Raw genomic sequence first — 6309 nt, 5'->3', positions numbered from 1 at the left:
TCCCCCCCCAAAAAAAAGAAAGAAAGAAATGGCTTGCATTCCTATGGCTAGAAAACCTTGTAAACACACAGCCCTCACCTTGGTGAAATCCCTCCAGACTACATGCGCGTTTACCTTCCAGTGTGAAATAGTATTGATATAATACCCCTTGATTGCAGAGTTTTGATCTAGATCACTGCATAATAACTTTTTACCAAACTGAGTCTGTGGAATTTTGTTTTTAAGTGAGGACGTCAAATGCTTGTTCAGTTCTAGATGTGGACATTGTTTCAGTTCATTCTGTGCTTTTAAAACTATACTTCAAAAAATAGTCACAGACGTATGTGGAGGTTAAAAAAGAAACAAGAAAGGCAAAATTAAAGAGGCTGATCACAACACACTGTAGTGAACCAAAATACATTTAATCATTGAACATACTCTAATGCAGGACTAAATAAGGGGCTTTGAAACGAATAAAGCAGAAATAGAGCACTGAAAAAAGTTCTTTAACATAAAATACCACCTTAGATTTAGCAGCATTCACAGGAATGAAGTATGTTTAAAAAGGGCTCTAAAGATTTCAAACTAGACATAAAGTGAAGGAAACATAATGAAAGGGGAAAAGAATGAGGTAAGCAACTGTGTGGAAGACAGGTAAGAAAAAATTGCCCTAGACTTGGCCCCAAAAGAAAGGGGAGCTGGCACCTCTATAAGGGGAAAATTAATAAAATCCTAGATGTGGACCTAATGACAACACTGATAAATGTGGGGAAAAGTCCAATATTTCTTTGTACTAAATCAAGTCCCTAATTTAGGTATGACAATAATTGGGACTATCAGAGGAGATCTTAGAAATCCTAACTCTTTTACATTCATTTTAGTAAGAAAATTGACACATTACCTGTCTAAAAATCCAAGGCCAGTTCATGGGACAATCAGGATCAGAATTTGTGTCTTCAGAGACACGGTCATTCTGTTGCCTCAGGCCACTGCCCCAAACAAATCTGTTCCACAGCATTTCTATGAAAGAGATGCATGAACCTTTGTGCTGGTTTTGGGTCTCTGGAGGATAACCACGCTATACGCTTGACAATATTTAAGAAAAAAAAAGAAAAACCCTGTTCAGTTGAGCTGATGATAAAAGTGGGCATCTTTTGTTCTGACTTCCGATTTCAAATTTATTTTTAACTCTCAATTAATTACACAAAAGCAGAGAGATAACTAAAAATTGGAAGGAGAGACAGTTTTGCATATTTGCATCATATTTAAGTTTTTTTTCCAAATAATCGACTTTGAAGATGAGATAAGAGAATGATTAGAAAATGAGATCATTCTTTTCAAAACAGAGCCATGTGGAGGATGAAACACAAGTCAGTTGCCAAATGCCTAATTGAATTGCTGACCAAACTGAACCTGCTGGGTGCCTCTTGCAATTCTTCCTGTAACTGAAAGATTTTGGAAGGTTATTTTCCCAAAACAGTTTCCACCAAAAACTTCAACTTTGTTCAAAAAAGAACTATGTTTTGAATACACTTAACTTCGGGTACACTAGTGAAAGAAATGTGAATGTTTTCCTCAAAAAAACCTTCTACAGTCTGTTCAGTGCATGCTCTTCCTGGTTTTACCTTGAAATACTTATTATATGAAGCTATATTCGAATCTGTATTAACAATATAACGAAGGATTGTTTTCATACATCACGTGTTTGTTCTTGGGTAGAATTTTAAAAACAGCTTTTAGCATGTATTTGCTCAGTTACACGAAGATGTAACTTATCACTAGTGAGGAATCTTATAGGTCTAACCTTAACAGTATTAATTGTGAAATCTACTACCAACATTGTTTTAAGCATTGCCCTCTAAATTTTGTTTGCAGAAGAAGGTAATAAAGTTATAAATGCTACAAGGGCTTCTGGTACTTCTAATGAGAAACCCTTGCATGGGACACATTAGGGTCCTTATCAGCCCTGAATTTTTCAGTAGGGGGCTGTGTTATTGGGGACTTCAGAGTTTCCCCTGGATTATCTTAACTTATTGACTTTCTTTAAAAAAAAATGCCTATGCATCTGGTTACCTTAAACACAAGCTTAGTTTTGATAATATTTTACAGGGCTTATTTGATCAAAAACTAACTCACCAAACCCATCTGAATGCATCTGAGTCTTTTGGTTTGACATTTTTTTTAATCTTTTTCAACAATTACCGAGAGCTTCCACCCTACTCCCCACAAAGGATGACACAGCTGTTGTTGGTACAACCATGTTTTATCACCAACATCAAATTTGCTCGATTCTGCTTGCTGACATTCAATCAGCTGTCATTCACCAGGCCAAAAACCACCATGTGCCATGATTACAATGTACTGTTAGCTTCGCCACACTAATTTGGAAACATTCTCTTAGATATTAAAATACCTTGCTTCTAATACCACCTTAGGGATTGTAGAGGAGCAGAGATTCCAGTTATACTGTATGAATTCAATTCCAGTCAACCTTGATTTCTTGAATGGTTTAGAAGGATTTTCAAGGTGCTGTCATGCAAGAAAAAGAGGTTGAGGTACACCAGACAGCACCATCTTTATTTGTTTTAACATCTTTAATTTAACTTCTATATTCAAACACAGGAAAGTTATGCCTCAGATGACGGCCCCAATATCTTGGATAAAAACAAGGAAATTACAAGGAGTAAAAGGAAAATAGATCGGAACTAATTATCTTTGAGAAACTACTATGTGCTCAGCACTTCTTGCGTCCGATCTCACTGTCATACACAACTCAGTGAGATGGGTCTCAATGTCTTCAGTATGCAGATAAGAGGAAGGCTGAGAGGGATTGTCTAACGTCATCCGACTAGTAACAGATAAAACCCAGTTTCTATTATATGTGGCAAGAAAGGAAGGAAGGAAGGAAGGAAGGAAGGAAGGAAGGAAGGAAGGAAGGAAGGAAGGAAGGAAGGAAGGAAGGAAGAGAGAGTCTCTTTCACTACATCATGCTGCCATGATATATATATATATATATATATATATATATATATATATATATATATATACTTTTTTTTTTTTTTTTTTTTTTTTTAAGTAGGACAATCAGCTCGGGTGAGCTCAGTTAAAATCCCTTGACTGTGGAATTAAACTTCTTTGGTTTCTCTCTTGGATGTTGTATAGACAGGAAATAGAAGCTACACCCCTCTCAGTTAAACAACTGAACTGCAGGCTTAAGGATAACTATCCCCACATGCTTTGCAGTGGTCTATCTTCTTGACTTAGTGCCATATACATTCTTTTCCATTTCCTGGAACAAATATGAGAATGAGAAGCAGACATAGAGAGATTGTTTCTCTGTGAATAATATTACCAACTCTTTTTTTCCCCCAACCATTAATCAAAGCTGACAGATTTCTCAATTTGAACAGAGATGGGAAGTGAAAAAATTGAGGAATCCTTTAATTTAAAACACAAACCAAGACTTGTACCTTTCACTTCATTATATGGATTGTCACTGTAGTGCTTTTGCAACAAATTTTGCGTAGGTTACTCAACCATTGCTATAAGTCAAAATGTCTTGCAATGAGAAAACGAACACTAAACAAAGGTAATGTAGAAAATACTAATTTTTGGTAAACAGCCATCTCAGGAACAGGTTTGAATAAGCCATGTAAAGTACTGTGTACACCTGATGAGGTTTAATGGATGGTATTTCAGGTGTTGGTGGTGCCTGTGTGTAAAAGAAAGGAAAAAGAAAAAAAAATCACACTAAGCAGATTTAATGCCTCTGTTGATTAATAGTTACCATTCCAGTTAGGGTCTCTGCAAGTTTATGTGAGTCTTTGCTTTGAAAAAACAAGCATGAAATTCTCATTTTCCAGCAAATAGAGCAACTTCTAATATGCTGATTTCCTAATGCTGATAGTTATCATCAAATAAGTAACATATAATTTCTTTCAAAACAGAGGCTTTCTATTTTATTATTGATGTAGATATTTGCCCATTTAAGGATATTGGTCACAAATATTTATATGAATGAAATCTTTATATTAGATGTTGAAGTTAAGATTTTTGATAACATGAATAGATTTTCTTTACTTGACCATTCAAAAACATATAGGTCTTTGTAAATATATGTGTATATAGGTATATTATGGTATATACCTATATACATATATATTCATTTATATGTATGAGTCTCTATATATTATACTTCGAATTGGGAGAAAGTAAAACCAAGAGTTTCTACTTAAAAATAAAATTAAGAAATATTTTTGTGTATTTTTAACTCTCAAATGCATAGCTTTGTCTGCACCTGGCCTTCTGGACAAAAGTATCTCAGGTGGATTTTCACTCTGGGTAATATCTTAATTCTTCTCCTTCAAACAACTGCCCAAATGTTGCTAGTTTTATACTATAACAAGTGCATATTAGCTCTAAGAAGTGGACATAAAACAAGTCAAACTTCAAGCTAGTAATTAGTGAATTTTGTTTTTAATTACATGAAAACATTTGTTAATGGAAAAACTAGATTAAAACTATAGAATATAAAGGAATTTGGTGTCGATTTGAATTTTTTTTAGTATCCAATGTTTCTGCCTCTGACCAACTGAAGTTATTATAAAGAAGGAATCAAATATGTTACCACTTGATTTTTAAGTTTCTAAGTAAAAATTCAAATTACTTTCCATATTCATTTCCAAAACTCCCCAAATTTGGCAGTTAGTTATGAGACATCATCATTTGATTTTGCAGTTTCACAAGTATCTGAGTGATTTCTGCTGCTGATTTCTACCCATGTCATTGTGTTTATTATGTTGATTGTATGATCTAGTCACTTCACGTGCTTCATGAGCTGTGTACATGTTTTGATATTAATATTTATTATGTTACTGTCTGATATTTTAATATGGGTAAATGTTTTCTGTAACTTTTGACCTTATTTTTTATAGACCTTTTATTTAAACAGAGCAATGAAAGTTTAGGTTTTAAAAGAAGACTTTTTCATATGGTCAAACATATTTCTTTTCTTTTCTTTTTTTCTTTTTTATTTTTTTGGTAAGACTTTTATTTCACTTTGAAAAATTTAAATGTCCATTCTCCAATTGAACATGTACTGAAAATACTAACCAAAGTAAATAAAAGGCCAGGATTACTGTATGTTGGCGCCCCATAAGAGCTAGTTGCTTGACCGTGTCACGTGGCCAGAGACCAGCCACCTTACTCAAGTTCCTCAGGAATTCAAACCTCTGCAGAATAATTCAAAACACAGACTCTGTTGATGGTAGGTTAACAATATGGTCCAGTTCCATAATGGATAACACAATACTGTGCTTTGAAGTTAAGTAGAAAATTGTAGGGGTCATCAGTGACCCAGGGGGAAAAAAAGAATAAAAAGTGTGTCCAGATGGAAAGATTTAGATGATCTACATAAACAGCAAATTGTCCTAGTGCATCAAACTTCTACCTCAGTTTATCAATAAAGACCTGATTTCCTGGGCTTTATTCTGAAAACTGGCATTGTCAAGAGTGAAATCTATAGGTTATACAGATAAAGGGTGGCAGAATTTTAGATGGTCAGGTTGCAAAATATCTGTTTGAAAAAATAAAAGGATCACTTAAATCTCAAATTCAAAATTGAGTCCTGTAAATACTAAATAATAGTATATGATCCTATGGAAACACATGACCAGGAAGAATGAAAGAATGTGTGGGATTTGTTACACATAAATAAACAATAATCTAAGAAAGGCTAACCCAGGGTATTTTTACAAAATGAAAAAGAAATAAACAAAGGGTTGAATAGTACAATGAAGACTGTATTACATTCAGACAATAAGGAATTGTCTTTTTATTTGCAGAGCCAAAAAAATGTTTATCTGTAGTGACAGAAAGTTCAGGATAATATATATGGAAGCAAGAAATGAAAAATTATGGAGCTATGAAGACAATATAAATATAGACTCTCCCTTTTCATAAATATTCAATATGTTATTTGACACATTGATTTGAGTGAAACTCCACAAGCACAATTTTAAGCATCTTCATTTGGGCTGAGGTCCAGTAAATTATATATTCCCAACAACTATCAGAGCTTTCTCACTAAAAATACGAGCTCACAATCTACTTTGAAAATATTCTAAGATAATTATTTCCATTTTCATAGTAACTAATACAATTATGATTAGAGTTGTCTCGGGTTTCTAAGGAAAGAAAATTATTCTGAGATATTGTTAATAAAAGAGAGTGTAGTAATAGAGAGGGGGCATTTTCTTAAAATGTGTTAAAGCTGTCATTTTCATTTTAATGACTTTAACTGTGCTAGACAAGATTTTCTTTGAAGTCACA

Source organism: Rhinolophus ferrumequinum, chromosome 8 (genome assembly GCF_004115265.2).
Source record: "Rhinolophus ferrumequinum isolate MPI-CBG mRhiFer1 chromosome 8, mRhiFer1_v1.p, whole genome shotgun sequence".
NCBI classification, from domain to species: domain Eukaryota; kingdom Metazoa; phylum Chordata; class Mammalia; order Chiroptera; family Rhinolophidae; genus Rhinolophus; species Rhinolophus ferrumequinum.
Note: the sequence above shows the minus strand (reverse complement) of the source record.